The 19,862-nt window shown below is 44.5% G+C and overlaps 1 pseudogene; it reads left to right on the top strand.

The window, feature by feature from the left end:
* The first annotated feature begins 5,223 nt into the window (after positions 1 to 5,223).
* Positions 5,224 to 19,651, top strand: LOC105238648 (annotated as a pseudogene).
* The last annotated feature ends 211 nt before the right edge of the window (positions 19,652 to 19,862 follow it).

The following is a 19,862-nucleotide window of genomic DNA, read 5'->3' as shown; positions in this document are numbered from 1 at the left end:
TCTGCCTTGCACACAGAGGGCAAGAAGAGACCAAAGAAAGAGGCAGAACGTTCCAGATTGATAGGTGGCATGTTTAAGAAACAAGGGAACTTGCTTACATTGGAGGCTTGTCTTGGGTTGCTGCAAACTGAGTAGATCTCTGCACCTGCCTGCTGGCATCTTATAAAAGGAGGAAGTAGGGGGCATCAAAACCAACTCCAAGAGGAACACCTGCCATCAAAGGACTGTCAATGCACCATGAGCGGTAAGTCTGATGCAGGAGGTCATTGCATTTGAAATACCCTGGGCTTCCTTGAATCTATTTAATAAAGGGAAGTTTATTAAAGACCCAAGGATAAAGTGGGGGAAGACATATTTTGTCTCAAATCCAGCCATAGTGTCTTCTTAATATCTCTGTGTGAAGTGAAAGGAGGTACTGCTTCCATGAGACACCTTACTGGTACTTGTCTGGAACATTTGATAACGAACGTACCGATCCATGGTAAACAAGATATGAATGCTGCCCCCTAGAGTCCCGCAGTGCATAACCCACACCACCAGATGTGGTCCTACCACAATTATCCAAAGAATATAAAAAATATGATGACATGTGATCAGGGAGGGGTACACACGTAGGCAATTAAAAATGGATTCTTATCCAGAATCTGTAATAAGATGTAACATGCATATAATATCCTTTATATTCTGAATGGCATGACAAAGTTAAAANGGTCAATAAAAAAACCTTCAGTGGAGATTTAGAAGGGTCGTAATTGTTACTTTGAGATGAGTTAAGTGCTAGAAAACAATGATGTCACCTCCATGCTATAATGCTAGCTGTATTAGTTTATACTCTCAGGGATGCCTGGGCCACTTCCATATTTTGAGACACCCACAGTATATTCACAAATGGAGAAATGCTAAAACAGGGTTAAAAACAGGAATATTAAAAAAATATGTGTGTATCTATGTGTGTCTATCTACGACCAATTAATTCTTGAAACACAAAAATATAGTGTAATATAAGTAGGTTTTTCACAAGAGAGTCATGAGATTTATAAAAACCTATTTCAAAGGCCACTGTAGGCACTATGAAGATCTTATTCTTTCATTCTTTCTGGTATATTGTTGGGAAGATATCACAGCCTTATATTTGACTGAATGGAGTGCACTGGCTTTTGTGCCTGTGAGGTCTAGACCATTGCCTTTTGCCCTAAACTCCTGGTGATGGATTCTGACAAGTACATCTAACAGCTCAATCCCTGGCATAACATAGATGCTCAAGAAAGGTTTGCTCAGATAACAAGTGAATAGTTGTGCACTGCTTACCACCTAGAAACCCTGCTGAAAATCTTTAAAGCTGGTGTGCTCCTACACTGGGTAATAGCCTGACATTCCACTTGCTTTATAAAGGGAAAGAACACATTAACTTTGCTGGGCTTCTGCCTGCTTTTTATGGGTGACTGCCTTTTAATCAGAAAATGCTTGGTGCAAAGCAGAAGAGGGGAGGTGCAAGATGGTGAAGGATGTGGACAAAGGAGCTTTTTCAGTTTGCTTGGGTTTTTACTGTTGAGAGCGCTTAAAGAATTTGGAATTTTACAGAGCAACAAAGCACAAATGACCCAGCATCAACCTTGTAGTATGCTAATAGGAGAAGTCAATTCTATCAGCAGCAGCATCTAGGCATTCCTAATTTCCCTAGAAATTAAGAGAAACCCATCTGTTTTTAAATGCAAGGCTTCTTCCTGATCTTGAATCCCTGTTCTTAATAATTCAAAGTTGTGCTAACTCCAGAGACACAGTTGCTATCTTTAGACTTCAAGTATCTAGTCTAGACGATGCCAACTGACCTCATGTGAGATGCTTGCTGTTGTTGCTAGACCTCCTTCTCATCTCAATGTGATTCACTTCTGACACAGAGAACACAGGCTAAAGCATTTAAATCCTCCTTAAATTGATGCAGCTTAGCAGGCTTGGCTTTGAAGTCCTCTGAGTCCCAAGGGCTTGGTTTTCCCATTCTAGTTGGGATGATGTTTCTGCTCATTCCCCCTAAAGTAGGTTATTAATTCTTGCTGATGTGCTGGAGAGAAGGTAAAGGCCGGCTCCTTTAGTTTTGAGTTTTTAAAAGACTCCAGTCTCCTTTACCCATGGGATCTTTAAGTACTCCTGGACACAAGAGGCAGGAAGAGCGGTGGTACTACTATTAACACTAGGTGGAAGCCCATTAAAATTTTGGATTTAGAAGTTACCCATCTACAAAAATCGGTGGATTTTAAAAAGCATGGCTAATCTACACATCAGTCTCCCTAAAAGTGAAAGAAGAACGCCGATGCATTTCATTGAGGAAATTCAGTGTAGTGAAAATTTATTGAACGTTTAGTACGTGTTTGATTCTGTATTAGGCATTTTGGCTGGAGAAATATAAAGATGATTCTAGATTATGATCTTTGTTTTTAAGCTTAAAATCTAAAAGTGGAGGCAAATTTGCGCCCAAATGATGGAGCCTCACGGGTCTCAGTGCCAAATCCCGGTGTCCTGTCACCTTGCTGCCTCTACCCTCCCTCCCTCTACTCCTTCCCTCCATCCCACCCTTCAGCCTCCATTTCCTGACTGTTCTGTGTTGGGCCCAAGGCCAGGTGCTAGGGTTTGCAATCTCAGGAGTTCCCCTGATCTCCTCTGCCTTGCACACAGAGGGCAAGAAGAGACCAAAGAAAGAGGCAGAACGTTCCAGATTGATAGGTGGCATGTTTAAGAAACAAGGGAACTTGCTTACATTGGAGGCTTGTCTTGGGTTGCTGCAAACTGAGTAGATCTCTGCACCTGCCTGCTGGCATCTTATAAAAGGAGGAAGTAGGGGGCATCAAAACCAACTCCAAGAGGAACACCTGCCATCAAAGGACTGTCAATGCACCATGAGCGGTAAGTCTGATGCAGGAGGTCATTGCATTTGAAATACCCTGGGCTTCCTTGAATCTATTTAATAAAGGGAAGTTTATTAAAGACCCAAGGATAAAGTGGGGGAAGACATATTTTGTCTCAAATCCAGCCATAGTGTCTTCTTAATATCTCTGTGTGAAGTGAAAGGAGGTACTGCTTCCATGAGACACCTTACTGGTACTTGTCTGGAACATTTGATCACGAACGTACCGATCCATGGTAAACAAGATATGAATGCTGCCCCCTAGAGTCCCGCAGTGCATAACCCACACCACCAGATGTGGTCCTACCACAATTATCCAAAGAATATAAAAAATATGATGACATGTGATCAGGGAGGGGTACACACGTAGGCAATTAAAAATGGATTCTTATCCAGAATCTGTAATAAGATGTAACATGCATATAATATCCTTTATATTCTGAATGGCATGACAAAGTTAAAATCTAATTAACCTTTAATGCACTAATCTGAAGATTGTTATATCAATTTTAAGTGAATCAAAATGAAGCAGAGAGAGCAAATGCCTGGCCCAAGGCTGCTGAGTGAGTGGCACAGGTAAGATTTCAATGGCATTTTCTTTATTTTTTTGTTGGAAGGACTTATTTTTTCTTGTTTTTTCCCCCCAGTCATCCAGATGAGGCTTAAAGCAAAGCTTTAAGATACAAGTGGAAAGTGGCAAAGGCTGAACATATAAATAGATTCGAAGAGGGTTTAGATAATTCGTAGATGACAGACCTATAATGGTAACCAAGGAGATAAGAACGCCTGAGGAGCGGCCCTAACTATCGCACACGTAGCAACACCAAGGATGGCTCTTGAGGGGACTACTGACAGGGTTGGAAAACTAGGTCGGGGGCTAGGGTATCTGTCTCCTGGTACCATGGGCCACCCAAAAGTTTTAATGAATGGTCTCCTTCTCTCCTTTCTTCCTTCTTTTCATTACTGATTTTAAAATCTCCCACAGACACCGGCTGTTGCTGCGAAAGAACAGAAACAGGGCTGTGTTTCCAATTGCCTCACAACCACGGAGTGTTCAAAGAGAAGCTCTTTCTCTGTCTGTTTCTCAGAACTTCTATGATGACCCTTGCTCTTCCAGTTGCGGTCTGCTATTGGGTGGTAAAAGTAGAAAAAGTGGGCCTCCTGACATCCCACTTTTAATTTCAGCTTCCAAGTTTTGTCTTACTTCATTGATTGATTATTCTCTTGATTGAGTACATTTATTCACCAGGAGTCGCAAACAGTTTTGTGTGTAAAATATTTCACCGGGTCGGTAAAGACAAATTCATCCTGGTTTCCAGTCTAAAAGAGTCGTGTGCTGATAATGGCGATGAGGACAGCTAACACCAATAGCAACAGCACATACCGAGGACTTACTATGTCCTCAGCCAGGCACTGAACTAATCCCATTACATGCTAAGATTCTGTGAAACAGTCATAACCGTCTGCGTTTTGTAGATCCAGAAACTGAATCAGGGGCGCCTGGGTGGCACAGCGGTTAAGCGTCTGCCTTCGGCTCAGGGCGTGATCCCGGCGTTNAGTCTAAAAGAGTCGTGTGCTGATAATGGCGATGAGGACAGCTAACACCAATAGCAACAGCATATACCGAGGACTTACTATGTCCTCAGCCAGGCACTGAACTAATCCCATTACATGCTAAGATGCTAAGATTCTGTGAAACAGTCATAACCGTCTGCGTTTTGTAGATCCAGAAACTGAATCAGAAAGCGGGGAGGTAACTTTCTCAATCCAAAGCTAGTGAGGAAAGGGATGAGACTTAAGAACTGTAAAACGAGGAGGANAAAAAAGAAACTGAATCAGAAAGCGGGGAGGTAACTTTCTCAATCCAAAGCTAGTGAGGAAAGGGATGAGACTTAAGAACTGTAAAACGAGGAGGAAAGTAAGGGGGACTCCAGGAGCGGAGGGAGCCCACTCTGAACCGGAAGTTCACAGCAAGACAGATGAACTCAGGCTTCAAAATGATGTATGAACTGGGTCTTGAAGACGGGCAGGGACTGGTAGGTAGAAAATGAGCATCTTAGATGAAGATACTGGGGTGCAGGTATCTGTGGCTTTTGGCTGTCCCACCTCCGTTAGGTGTTTTTTTGGTGCTAACACTCTGACTCACATTTGGGGAATTCTCTAAAGCGTGCAAAATCGTCTATCAGGGTGGTCTGATTTTCACTAGCAAAAGCCAGGTCGATTGAACACTCTCTGGAACTGGAATCTAAGCAAAAGCAGAGCAGCAAACAAAACAACTCAAAAAGCTGGAGTGCGTGTACCCGCTTAGGCTGTGCCCCGAAGACATGGTCCGAGAGTTCCTGCTACTGGGCAGCTCTCTCCCCAGAGTAACTCTGGTTCCTGCACTTCCTGTGCCTTGCTCTTCGGATTCTTGTGAACTGCCCTATGACTTTGCAGCACATCCGTTTGTTCCCAAGGTAGCTTACATCGGTTTTTGTGGCTTGCAACAAAGAATTCAAAAGTGGCAAGAGTAAAGACATGCGTGGAGCGCCGGATCATCCTAGCTGCCTGCACGGCAGAAGTCTGGGCAGCGAGGAGGGAGAGATAACATCTGGGAAGGTAACTCGGAGCCTGGTTGTATGAAATCGAGTGCCAGGTTAAGGAGATTGAACTTCACTGGGTGAAAAGTGGAGAATTTTTGAAGCCTCTAAGCTGGGATGATAGGATTGTATCTCTCCTTTAGATATTAATCTGGCGGCAATGTGGTTAGTTATGGAAATTGGAGAATGTGGATACTGGAGATAGGGTACTCAGTTAGGAAGCTATTGCAATGGTCCAGGTAGGGGGTCACAAAGGTTAGATTCATGGTGTTGAGGTGGCAATGAAAGGTGTGCATGGAGGAAAGAGCTTCTCGCTTTTCTGAATGGGAGCCAAGACAGGAGAACGCTGATTGGTAACAGAGCCAGTGGGGAGATCCTCCCATAGGCATAAAGAGCTGACGAATTCTGCTGCATTGCACCTCGGCACCCCAGAGGCTGAGGTCGGGCTCGTAAAGAGGAGTGCGGAAACTCAGTCTGGGGAGCAAGTCAGTTGGATTTGGGCCAAATTAATATCAAGCTGTTGATGCTGAGGCTTCGAACATTCCCTTGGTGAATAATTTTTGGTTGAGGCAGCAGGCAAGAGGAGTTCCCATTTGGAAGATTTGGTATTTCTGTGGTTCCTTTTTTGGAAAAACATTAAAATACAGACCCCATTTTTTAAATGGTTCATAAAAAGTTGCAAAAGGGAAAACATTATTGAGCAATAAAAGGTGTGTTTATGTGTATTCATAAGAAGTGGGCTAGAGGCCAACTCCCATAAACGCGTTTGACTTGCACCTCAGTACTGAGCAATCACAAGAACCTGGAGGCTCCTATTTCACTCAGTGGATGTAACAGAGGCAGTCTCTGCAGCCCTCCCAGGCTAATCAACTCCATAAAGACTGAACTGGGGAGCCTGCCTCTTTAAGTGTTTGACAGTAAGCAAAATTGTGATATTAGCAAAGATGGCCTTTGGAGCCCAGTTCTCTCTATTTTCCTCCCTGGCTTGGAACACCTGTGTCTCCATGCATCACCTTTGTTTCCAGCCAGTATTGTTGGTTCCAAGCCTGTCTCCATGGGCAACATCCATTGCTTACCAGGTTTGGGGACACCACTTTCAAGTGACATTTTGTTGTCCAGGCACTATAGCAAGTGGCTTTCCATTGTGAAAACCAGACCCTTGACAGCCACCGATATAAGATTTCCTTGCAGAGGGGTGCCTGGGTGGCTCAGGCGGTTGAACATCTGACTCTTGATTTTGGCTCAGGTCATGATCTCAAGGTTGTGAGATTGAGCCCCAAGGCGGGCTCTGCACTCAGAGTGGAGCCAGCTTGGGTTCTCTCTCTCTTGACCCTCTGTCCTTCCTCCCCCTTCACGTGCTCTCTTTCTGAAAAGAAAAAATTAAAAAAAAAAAAAAAAAAGGTTTCCTTACGGAAACCAGGGATGGTGCCCCAGTCAACTGACTGAGATATTACTTTCCCAGTTCTCAAGGCCCAGTGGAAAGTGGGAGGGACATTTCTGGGGCAGAAAATTGGGGGACCTTTCTTTCCTTCTCCACAAATCTTGGATAGTGAGTCGATTAGTTTCTTACTGCTTCTGTAACAAATGTTTATCAATTTGGTGGCTTAAACAACACAAACTTATTATCCTACGTTTCTGAAGTTGGAACTGAGTTAAAAGCAAGGAATCGGCAGAGCTGCCTTCTTTACTGGAAGCCCTGGGGGGAGTATCTGTTTTCTTGCCTTTTCCAGATTTCAGAGGTTGCCCACCTGGCTTGGCTTGTGCCCCCTTCCATCCTCAGAGTCAGTGATGGCTAGCAGTCTTCCTTACATGGCCTTCCTCTGACACTAGCGCTGTTACTTCCTGTTTCCACTGTCAAGGACCTTTGTGTTTATGTTGGGTCTACCCGGATAATCCAGGGAAACCTTCCTATTTTATAGTCAGGTGATTAGCAACCTAAATTCCATCTGCAGCTTTAATTTCCCCTTGCCTTGTCACACAACATATTCATGGCTTCTGGGGATTAGGACTTGGACAAGTCTGGGCTACCCTCATTCTCTCTACCGCAGTAAGGAAGAAAGAAACAATCTGATCCCTCTCCTCCATGTTTAGGTGACTCTCCAAACTTTTAAAAATTCTTAAAATGTGTTCAAACTAGCTCCCAGGCTTCAAAAATAGCACCTCCCCCCACAAAAATCTCAAATGACTTCAGGGTGCAAAGTCCTGTGCTAGGAGCTATTGGAAGTAGCAGGGAGAGCATGCGTTTAAGGAATTTTCCATGCTCTATGAGTGGATGGGATAGACATGGACAGACAACAGCGCAGAGCAGAGTGGATAAATGCCGTGGACCGGTTCAGCCTGTTGGTGCCACAGGAGCACAGAAGAGGGAGCGACGCTCTGAATCCCATTGACCGAATGTTTCCCCTACTGACCTCCAGTCTCTCCTTTCAGTGGAGCATTTCAATAAGGTTTCATGGGAGCAAAGTTTTCTCTATTATTTTTTATTGCAGCAGGTATCCTCCCGCACTGGGGAGTGGGGGAGGAAGAAGAAGGGGGAACCAACACCAGGGATCTGTGCAGGTTGTCCCCAGAGAGCTATCTTACATGATCTTCCCTTTATACTACATGATGCTGGAGAGATTGCTTCCCTTCCCTTCTAAAGCAGCCAGTTCCTTCAGACCGGTAGCAAGGGTTGGCAGAAATCTGGAAGCAAGAGTGTAGCTCCTTGGCACAGCAGCTGTGGTCAACAAGGAGAGAGCCACTGTGTAGAGGGATGGGAGGGGAAGGAGGAACATTTACTAGAAACCCGAAAGCATTTTCGAATGCGGCCACAGAAGTCAACAACAGCCATAAATAATTTCTACCACAAATATTTGGGGATCTTTTCAGCTGCCTTCATCCTTGAGATCTCCTGGGACTTGATGTATTTGGTGAGGAGCAATTTGAAGGGGGTTGAATGAATGCTAAGTGACTTTGGGGAAAGCCCATGTAGCCACTTGAAAATGAAGCCTTTGGGGTGGGGGGTGCCTGGGTGGCTCAGTCTGTTAAGCGTCTGCCTTCGGCTCAGGTCATGATCTCAGGGTCCTGGGATCGAGTCCCATGTTGGGCTCCCTGCTCAGCGGGGAGCCTGCTTCTCCCTCTGCCTGCCGCTCCCCCTGCTTGTGCTCTCTCTCTCTCTGACAAATAAATAAATAAAATCTTAAAAAAAAAAAGAAGCCTTTGGGGCTAGCTTCTATCCCTCCTTTATCCATAGAACAACACACCTAGTGACACCATAAACGTGTTGAGATGGCCGCTGAGCTGTACCGATGTGGCAGCGGGAGCAAGGACACCGCTTGCCCCCACCCTGCTGTCCGTGGCTGGTTTCCTGCAGCAAGACCTTCCATGGCAGGATACAGCCTTGCCTCCTGTCTTCCAGATGCCAAGGCTCCTTCCTGCTTCCACCCAAAGGGACAGCCTCTGTAAAAGTCTGGAAGCATGCAGACGTTTCAGCCCTCCTAATACACAACAAATCGTTATACACACCTCGTTTTAGTCAACATGAACATTTCACAGGTCTCATGTTAATATGTGAAGATGGAATGATTTCTGAAAGGGAATTCCTTTTCATCCTGAGTGCTCGACTCTGAGAATTTGTCATTTCCAGTAAATAAACCCGCCAAAGGATGGCAAAGCAGCCTTGGGGACCTGACCTCTGGGCCCTGTTGGGGGGAGTTGATAAGAAGAAACAAGCAGGAGAGGTAATCTCATAGGTGACTCTGCTCCCAGCGTGACCACCCAGCCTCATAAAGAACAGCGAAGGCCGAAGGGCTGCTGGCTGATTAATACGTGTGGTCCAGAGGGACAGCCTGGGTTTAGGTCTGTGGGAAATACAGAGTTAGCAGCAGGTCAGGTCACTGTGCCTTTGGCTTCCTTTGAATCTTTCACAACAGATTCCTATGATAGTGCCCTGGTGATGTTTGAAAGCAAAATTTATTTCTTTCATTATTCAGAGAGTCAGTGAACTGTATTTAGGGAGTCAGGTGCATTACTTAAGCCACAGCTGGGCAATGATTTCTTTCCCTCCACCTAGCAATGCTGCCCGTTATGGGCTGTCAGTCAGAGACAAATTAGAGAGTGTGACTTAGTTTTGTCTTAGAAAAGTAGGCCTGTAATCACAGACCTGCCCAGAGGGGAGGAAATTTAAAAGTTACCACTCTCCCTTTAAAAGAACATATTTCTTTCACATCCTGGACAGATCCAGACTCTACTTGAATACTTTCTATAATGGGAAACTCACAACTTCATTAGTAGACCAGAGGTCAGCAAACTTTTTCTGTACAGGGCCAGATGGTAAATATTTTAGGCTTTGCAGGCCCTAGGGTTTCTTATAATTACTCAGTTCTGTCTGTGTGTGTGAAAGCAGCTGTGGACAATGGGTAAACAAGTGGTTGTGGCTGTGTTACAATAAAACTTTATTTACAAAAATAGGCATGGGCTGGATTCAGCCCACTGGCATGATTTGCCTATGTACAGACAAGCCCTTCTTTTGTGGGATGGCCCCGGTTGTTAGGAAGTTCTACTTTGAGCCCAAATCTACCTTTCTCTCCTCTCTCTCTTTTTCAAGATTATTTGTTTGAGAGAGATAGAGAGAGTGGGAGGAGGGGCAGAGGGAGAGGGAGAGAATTCTTAAGCAGACTCCCTGCTAAGCATGGAACCCATTTCGGGGCTCATTCCCAGGACCCTGAGATCATGACCTGAGCCGAAATCAGGAGACAGTTGCTTAACTGACTGAGCCACTCAGGCACCCAAACTCTGCCTCTCTTTAAATTAATTATAACCTTTTATATCTTTTACTATGCATTATTTTCCTTAAAAAATATTTGGCCCCAACTCTGCCTTTTGTATGTAAATTATTCATAACACATAAATTCTTCAACCCCAATCATTTTGTTCTAAAGACAATAAGATAAACGGACTGATTCATTCATTTATTCCTTTATCGTCACTTAGAATTTGAGTAGGGGTTACAAAAATTTAAAAAAAAAAATCTTTGCCCACTAGCAGTTAACAGGCTGTGGGACAAGATAGCAAGTAAATGGAAGAAAAAGCTGTGGTGGGGATATTCACTGGGGTCTGTGAGAGCACCTAAGAGTAGCACCCACCCAGAGGGGTGGAGAGTGGGAGGGTGGGGAGGATTCCCCAAGGAGGTTGCGCCTGTGCTGAGTTTTAAGGAGTTGGTCGGGTGGAAATTAGCAGTGCATTCTGGGAATCGTACATGCACTGGTGTGCAACTGGGAGAGACTGCAGCTCTGTATTTCAGGAACTGTAAGTAATTTGCCAACTACTAGAGGGCAGCATCCTTGCACCTCCGAGCGTCAGGGTGGGGGTGTGTGTGTGGGGGGAGCTGGAGATGTCGGCAGAGGGCAACCTTGCCTGCTGCCTTAAAGTCAAAGGGAGTCAACCAAGGTAAATGTGATTCTGTTACTGTTGCAGAAAATATTTTAGCATAGAGTTCTCGAATTGGTAAAAATGTTCTATTTTATAAGCAAGACATCTTGACCTTAAGGCCCCCAGCCTGTGGTTCGACAATACTGTAAGTTTAAGTGACTATGACAGTACTTTACATTCATATCCAGCGTTTACATTTGCAGCACCATTTGTTGGATTTTTGGTTTGGTTCTGGAGTGTTAATAACAGACATCTACTGTCTCTGTCTAAAAGCAAGTTGCAGGGATTTTCCTGGAAATTATCAGACTAGGTATCGGAAGCTTGAAGGTTCTCTGGGTCCACGCCATGCCAGCTGTGGCTGGGTGTATGCAGCACAGACACACAGACGTTCTAACATATTCCCTGATAGCCTCAGAACGTCCTCATTACAGTTTTACTCCCCCACCCCACTGCTAAAGCCTTGTACTTATTTTATTGAAGTGTAGCTGACACCCAGCATTACATTAGTTTCAGGCGTACAACACAGTGACTCCACTTCTCTACACTCTGCCCTCTGCTCGCCACCGGTGTAGCTCCCATCTGTTACCATACCAGCTATTACAGTACCATCGACTATAGTCCCTGTATTGTAGCGGTTATCCTTGTGACTTATTCATTTCATGAAATGGAAGCTTGTACCTCCCACTTCCCTTCCCCCATTTGCCCATCACCCCCCCTTCCTCCCCTCAGGTAATCATCACTTTGTTCTCTGTATTTATGGGTCTGTTTCTGCTTTTTCGTTGATATATTTGTTCACTTGTTTTGTTTTGCTTTTGTTTTCTTAAATTCCACATATAAATGAAATCATATGGTATTTTCTTTTTCTGTCTGACTTACTTCACTTAGCATAATACCCTCTAGCTCCATCCATGTCACTGTGAATGGCAAGATCTTGTTCTTCTTTATGGCTGAGTAATATTCCTGTGTGTGTGTGTGTGTGTGTGTGTGTGTGTGTGTACACACTGCCTCTTCTTTATCCATTCACTTGTTGATGGACATTTAGGTTGCTCGCATATCTTGGCTCTTGTAAATAGTGTTTTCCTTTTTTTTTTTTCAAAGATTTTATTTATTTGAGAGAGAGTATGAACAGGGGGAGGGGCAGAGGGAGAGGGAGAAACAGAGCAGACAGCCTGACATGGGGCTCGAGCCCAGGACCCAGGGATCATGACCTGAGCTGAAGGCAGATGCTTAAGTGACTGAGCCACCCAGGCGCCCCGTTTTACTTTTACTTTTGACTTTTGCAAAATAGTGCCTTAGGTCTTTGCACATATTCCTTTTTCTTCCAAGGTTTGTTTTCCCTTCCACTTTACAGCTGTCTAACTAAACTTTCACTAACCCCGCAGTGCTCTGAATGATTCCCCTTACTCTCCTCATTTCCTTGTTCATTCCTGACTTTCTTCTGAGCTCCCGACACTTCTCGTGCACACACTGTCAGAGATTCGAGGCATGGCATCCTTACTGTTTACTTGTTTCTCCGCAACAAGACTCCAAAAGCAGAAACAAGACCCGTTTCACATTGTGTTCCTGTTGTAGTTTTCGAATACAGGTGAGGTTCAGTGGGGTGGAGTCCAGAGCCAAGGACCAAGAAAGAATTCTTGAGATGTCTCTGGTGCAAAATGGTGGTTTATTAAAGCATGGGGACAGGACCTGTGGGCAGAAAGAGCTGCTCTCCCCCCCCCCCCCCGCCGGGTTATGAGGGGTGGCTGATTATATACTATGGGGTTGGCGGAGGTAAGGAAAAGGGAGGTTTCAAAAGGATTTTCATATGTTAAAGAAGAGGCCCAGGATACCAGAAGCCTTGCCATTGTCAAGTTAAGGTTGTTTTTCCCTCAGCAAGGCATTAACATGAAGATAGTTGGGAACTTCCTGGAGGAACATGACACTGCCTGCTTCAAGTATCTGTCAGTGGGCTGCAGGTTATAAGGACATTTAATTTTATCTACACGTCCTTCTGGAAGCTAGGTTATTGATAGAAATGCTTTGTTCTTGTAGATTGCTGAGACATTTGTAAAGTGAGGGAGACTCATGTCATGCAGGATTGTGGTCTCTGTAAATTAACTATTTGTTTTTCCTTTAGGGCAGCCAGGAATTCCTGAGCAATGTCACATAGTCCTTTGATTATGTGGGGATTACTACCAATGCAGAGTGGTGCAGGGAAGGAAGGGCCATGGATAGTTTCCTAGGTATAGACCTATGCCTTTTGAGACCACAGCCACCAGACCCCCATGGCTACTCGGCACTTGCGGTGTGGAAGTCCAAATGGAGACGCACCGTCTGTGGAAAATGCATAGAGGATGTCAAAGACTTAGTTTAAAAAAAGTGAAATATCTTGTTACTACTTTAAAAACATTATTTATATTTTTGATAGATTAGATTAAATAAAATATATTACTAAAATGAATTTCACTTTTTTAAACTTTTTAAATGTGGCTATAAAATTTTTTTATTTTTATTTATTTTTTATTTATTTATTTATTTTATTTTTTAAAAGATTTTATTTATTTATTCGACAGAGATAGAGACAGCCAGCGAGAGAGGGAACACAAGCAGGGGGGGTGAAAGGAAGAAGCAGGCTCCCAGTGGAGGAGCCTGATGTGGGGCTCGATCCCATAACGCCGGGACCACGCCCTGAGCTGAAGGCAGACACTTAACCGCTGTGCCACCCAGGCGCCCCTATAAAATTTTTTTAAATTGCGTATGTGGTTCGCATTTGTGCCTCACCTTATATTCTCTCTGGGCAGCACTGTTCTGGAGAACAGATCCTGCTTAGAGAGGGAGTTGCTGTGCCCTTCCGTCTTGGCAGTTCTTCAAGATAATTTTGTCCTGTTACCAGACCACGTGTTTTCATTTTGTCTTTAGAAAATATGGTCCCCAGACCACTTCATTGCTGGGGCAGTTACCAGGTCCTTGAGACATCGTCTGTCCTGCACAGCATTCGATTGTTTCCTACGACCTGTGAGATCAAGGGAGATGGTGATGTGAAAGAGCATGGCACCTTTGTGGCTCTTGTAACAAAATCTTGTCTTTGTTTATAACAGCAGGGAGGAACAGAAACAAAGTGCCAAATTATTTGTATCGAAGTTTGCCTCTGTTATGTGATTTCAGGAAGGCGGAGAGGAAGCAATGGAAAGTGGATTTCTTCTACAGAATTAGATTTTGCTTAGGCCAGGACTAACATTGCATTCTCTTGACACACATCTTCGACCGGCCTTTGCTCTTCATCCTATCAAGGATGTCCTTTGAGCTGTCTCCATTTGGAAACGTCCTTCTCATTCCTCAAATCCGACTCAAGTAACATCTCTACCAACCTGCCTGCTTGGGTTTCCCGATACAGAATTTTATTTGTACATGAATTATATCACTTAACAAATAGTACTTATAATTTATCTGTCTAGATTTCTCCCCCCACTAGGGCAGAGAGCTCTCACCATTTTCGTATATTCCATGCCTGTTACCCACACACTGCCTGGGGCATGAGAGATGTGGAGTAAATGTTTGTGGGATAAATGGGTAAATGCATGAGTTAATCAATTGTCTGAGAAGGGTACTGATTGGTAAGAGAAGTGGGTGACAAGACTGTTTTTTTCAAATACCAATTGCCAAATCTACATGCAAATGAAGAGCAGAGTGTACGTTTCATTTACATTTGTATAATGACCACAATTAGAATAACAAACAGGAGGCTCTTTACACATCCACCTGGAATGCCTGAGGCTGCCGCATCTATCCTAAAGCACGGTGTCGGAAGGTTTTAATGAGCTCCTAGGAGCCGCACGTGGTATAATCTACGCTAAACTTCGCAGCCTTCAAGGGGAAATTCCCCATAGGTCCCAAGTGTCACCTGAGTATAAAGCCACCAGGGGACAGTTGGTAGAGAAGCAATGAGGATAGGTCAGCTGAGGGTCTGCTACTAGTTTCTTATGCTCCGTATAGTTCCTAGGCTGTAAAAGGCTGGGCAATCTAGCTGGGCCGAGAGTGAAAGAACTAACACAGAGAAGAAAAAGTTAATGTTTCCTTCTTAATCTAGAAATTACTGGATTTTCATGCCATCCTTGCATTTACCCAGCGGTAGGATCTGAATGACACCTGAAAAATGTCGCATAATCCGTCTTCCTTTTCCATTTTTCTCGCATTGGTGCGGCTGTAGTTTTCCAGATGGCTCCAGGGGCAGCGCGATGATACAGGTAGACCCCCCCCGCTGCGCCGTCCGCTGGGCCGCAAGAGCTCCTCGCCAGGCTAGAGCCCAGAGGTGCCCACCAGTTTCTAAGGCTTGTGCATTTGTATCTTTGCATATGAGCTTCCGATATTTCACATTGCTTTTGTGAATGGTGAATTTCTAGAATAATAGAATATTTTGGTTGTTATAGAGGTTCTTATCAATTTTATGCAAGTTCCTTTAATACCAAGAAAAACAGATGGAGCTGAAAAAAGTACCTACTAAGGAATAAAGGGCATTTTGCTGCAGCAAGGTGATGTAGCGAAGGGAGGCATAGAAATTTCTCCGAGGTTTATTGACATATAAACTACATAGGCCCAGAAAGCATTAGGAGAAGAATGTCATTTTAAAACAATTCAGGAAGAGCCTTGCTTTGTGCCATTTCTTATGATTACAGGCTGGGAACCTGGAACAAGATATCAGAATTTAATACTCGAGCTAGTTTATGAAAAGCACTAAGCAGCAGGCTTTTTGCTTTAACCTTTCTAATATTCTGGAAGTTAATTGTCCAGACCATCTCACCTGTCCAGGTTAATGAGGTAGCTAACGGGCCACAATAGAAAATGACTGCCCAATCAAATTATGGCAATCAAAAAAAAAAAAAAAGAAAGAAAGAAAGAAGAGAAAGAAAAAAAAAAAAACCAAACGGGAAGGTCTGAAGTTACATAGGCTTTTATTGTGTTTCAAAGAATGTACGGCAGCATTACCATGCTGTCCTCTCCTGGTGATGGATTGCAGAAAGAATCAGAAAAGGCACGACATGAATCTGCTCTCAGGACAATGATTGTAATCAAAATAGGAAATGGTACAAATGCAAGCCATTCCCCTTGCAGTTTAAAGATTATAAATCCCTTATTCATCTGTTATGATCCAGGGCCTACTTGTGATTTTTATATTTCTTTACATGCTCAGAATGTTAAAACTGTAATGTAAAGGGGCTACAGCTGTTTCCCTTCCGATGTGGATGTTTAATCCCTGCTTGGAGCGCAGCACCCTGGTCTCCCCTCCCTCTGCCCATCTGCAGCCCGAGCCTGCTGCCAGCGCCTCGCTGGGGAGAAATTCAGCTCACCGCGGTCTTTCTGCCCCAGGTGATGAAAACACAGCACCTACTCTTCCAAGGGGCCCTGGAAAAACGTAGGAGCGCTTGCCAAAGATTTTGCTCTTTTTTTTTTTTTTTTTTNTTCTTTTTTTTTTTTTTTTTTTGGAGAATTGAAACTTCTTATGATCATTATGCAATTTAAAATGGAAGCGAGACGTGCAGTAGGTTTGGACCCAGAAGACCTGGAGTTTTGTCTTCCACGTGACTCTAAGAGGACGACCTTGGCGCTCTTTTGTTTTCTCGTCCAGAAAATAACAGCCCTGCCTCTTGCAAGGGGCTGTGTTGAAGATCAAAAGAGCAAATGTATGTGAAGTTGCTTTAGAAACTAGGACCAGCTTTTCACACGTAAAAATGGTGTTCGGAGACCAATTCCAGGGGTGTGTGTGTGTGTGTGTGTGTGTGTGTTCTCACGTGCCTGCCGGGATTTCCCACAACAAACAATACTCCGGAAACCGGCTGGGTGTCCTACAATTTAACTCAATTCTGACACTCTCCACCCGGAGCTAGCAACAGGTTCAACAGGTTAAGGGCTCAGTCCTACAAGGCTGCCCTCCCTCCCACCCTTCAGAAGCCAGCCACGAGCTCAGATTTGTTACCTGCATTTCTCACCCACTATAAATCATTGGTTCCCAACACCCCGTCTCAGGTGTGATTAATTTGCTAGCGAGAACTCAGAGAGATATTCTACTTCCTAAATTACTGGTTTATTATAAAAGGATTTAATTCAGGAACAGCCAGACGGAGGAGATGCGTAGCCCAAGGTGTGGCCAAAGGGTACAGAGCTTCCATGCCTTCTTCAGGACACCACAACCCAAACCTGCAGGTGTTTATCAACCTGGAAGCTCTCTGAGTCCCGTCCTTTTGGAATTTTAGGAGGCTTTATTTACATAGGCACAATTGATTAATTCATTTGCCACTGGCAATTGATTCAATCTCTAGCCCTTTTCCCCACCCCGAGGGTCAGGGTGTGGGCCTGTAAATTCTAACCCTTGGATCACAGGCTTGGCTGCGTTGGCCACCAGACTCCATCCTTAGGTTCTTTGCAAAAGTCACCTCATTAACGCTGTTGCAGAAAAATAAGAATCAGACCAGCGAGAGACCAAGTGACACTCGAAGTAGGAGAACTCGATTTATTTTACGCCGTCGGACCCAGATGGGCTTGTGCTCAAAATTCTGGGCCCTGGGCAACGGGTTATAGGGCTCTTATAGGGCACTGCAGGCAGTCAGGCTCCAAGGGCTATGCTGACTGCTGGTAGGTGGGTTTAAACTGGGGGGAGTGCAGGCTGCTTTAGGCCAGAACAGTAGTGCAGGGAGCCTGTGGCAGGAAGCCTGTTTGTAGAAGCAGAAACTGGTTATCTAGAGCTCCCAGTAGGGCTTCTGGTTATCTCTAGCTTATTGTTAGTATCTTTCCATCTTCTGGGGCCTCCTGGCCTGGGCCTGCTCTGGGCAATTTTCAACATAACAAGTGACAACTTTCTCTCTCTTGCACTTAGGAAATTCCAAGGCTTTTGGGAGCTGTGAGCTAGGAATTGTGGAAGAAGGCAAATAGATGAGGACAATATGTATTTAAATGACCAAATATATATTTCTTATAACTCACAATATTGCAAATGTGAAATGTCGTCAGTGTTGGTATCTGACAATGAGGTAAGAAAGCCAAATGGGGATAAGAGTCCTAGTGATTTGTGGCCTTGTAGATTTCTGAAGTACATTGAATGTTTTGAGCTAGATCTTTCCTGTTTATGAAAGACTGTTAACAGTGAATGAAATCCCTTGGGAGACCCAGTTCTAGTACACTGGGGAGACACTGGTGTAAGAAGTTATTTCCTGAGCTGCGTCGAGGGACAAGGGAGGTGCTGCCCTCTGCAAGGTACTCAGCGGATACCCTGGAAGACTCTTGTTTGTTGGGTCTTTTGCTCTCACATACATTTTTTATCTTTTACTTTTTTCAAATTAAAATTCTTCTGAGAGGCACTCCCTGGGCAGCCTGACATGCCTGCGGCCGCCAGTCTCCCAAGGCCACATCCCCCAGGCCGGGTGCAGGGCCTCTCCTCCCTGTGGCAGCAACACAGCCCTGGCCACTGGACTTCACACTTGGCACCGTCGATGGTGAGACCATTCTAAAAGGGTCTCCAATCCATTTTCCAGGAGCAAGGGACGACGGAGTCGGGGCACACCTGGCAGGACCACGGTAGTTTTAGTGACTTACAGAAACGAAAACGGCAGCTTTGCCAATTTGAAAATTTACCCACATGGATTGGGCTGTTGGGCCTGCAGTGTTATGATAGCGATTCACAAGGCCAGGGAGTTGATGGTCTTTTGAACGAAGTAAAGAAAGAATGAAAGAACTGAGTAAGGACCATACTGGGAAGGGGAAGGATCACCACCCATAGTTCGAGGAGGGGTCATCAACATATACCGGCTCACTGCTGATGGTCACCTGGTTGGGTACGACATAGACAAAGTGGTGTATGGTGAAGACTCACCTAATAAGAATATTACCTGGTTGGGTACGACATAGACAAAATGGTGTATGGTGAAGACTCACCTAATAAGAATATTAAAATTCTACACTCAAAGCAATTCGGAGATGTTCGTCTGGCAGGGGGTGATTTGGGTGTACATAGGCCATGTTTGGAAAAGGCCAGTGGAAAAGACTACAGTGGCAAAGACACACTGATTCCAGGCGGTGGAGCTGGGGGCAGATTATGTGAAATAGACTGAAACCAAAGATGGTCACTGTGGTAGAGACTGACCAAGGGTGATTGATGGATGTAAGAACACCTGTGAAAACCGTGCGGCCACCACTTAGATAATCTCAAAGGAGACTGCTCTCAGGTTTTAATAGAAGACTGTATTCTGGTACTGAAGGTATGTCGAGGAAGGGAGAGAGTATGATTACATGATTAATGATTTGACAGCTGTTCCAATCTCTACATCTCCAGAAGAAGATTCCAAATGGGAGTTTCTCAGACTGACTTTTTTTCTTTTTTTTAAGATTTTATTTATTTGACACAGAGAGAGAAAGAGAGAGAGCGCCTGCACAAGCAGGGGGAGGGGCAGGCAGAGGGAGAAGGAGAAGCAGACTCCCTGCTGAGCAGAGAGCCGGATGCGGGCCCTCCATCCCAGGATCCTGGGATCATGACCCAAGCCAAAGGCAGACGCTTAACCGACTGAGCCACCCAGGCGCCCCGCAGACGGACTCTTGAACTCTCCACGAAAGTACTGAAACAGGATGGAAATATTTTACAGAGGGTAACTGTGTCAATTTGACAGAAGCCCTGGCACTCTATGAAGAACAGCTCTGGTGCCTGTATTGTCCTGCGGGATTCTCCAAGGAGATAGTCTCTGTTCTTTTATACTGGGAATTGTGGGTATTTTACACTGGTTGGAAGTAAGCGAAACCTTGAAGACCAGTATCATCTAATCACGTGTGCTGCAAATAGTCTTCCTGACCTTCGTATGCGGTACATGACATCAAAATGGGTCAGGCAATTGATTGTGAATTCCTTCAAGGTTTCTTTTTTTTTTTTTAAATTGTTACTTTTAATTTAAAAAAAAGCAAATGGAAAATGTATCTTTTGATGAGCTAGGTTGTTACTTTTTTTTTTGGAAGGTCAG

Source organism: Ailuropoda melanoleuca, chromosome 1 (assembly GCF_002007445.2).
Source record: "Ailuropoda melanoleuca isolate Jingjing chromosome 1, ASM200744v2, whole genome shotgun sequence".
In the NCBI taxonomy this organism is placed as follows: domain Eukaryota; kingdom Metazoa; phylum Chordata; class Mammalia; order Carnivora; family Ursidae; genus Ailuropoda; species Ailuropoda melanoleuca.
Note: the sequence above shows the minus strand (reverse complement) of the source record. Positions and strands in the feature narration are given on the sequence as shown.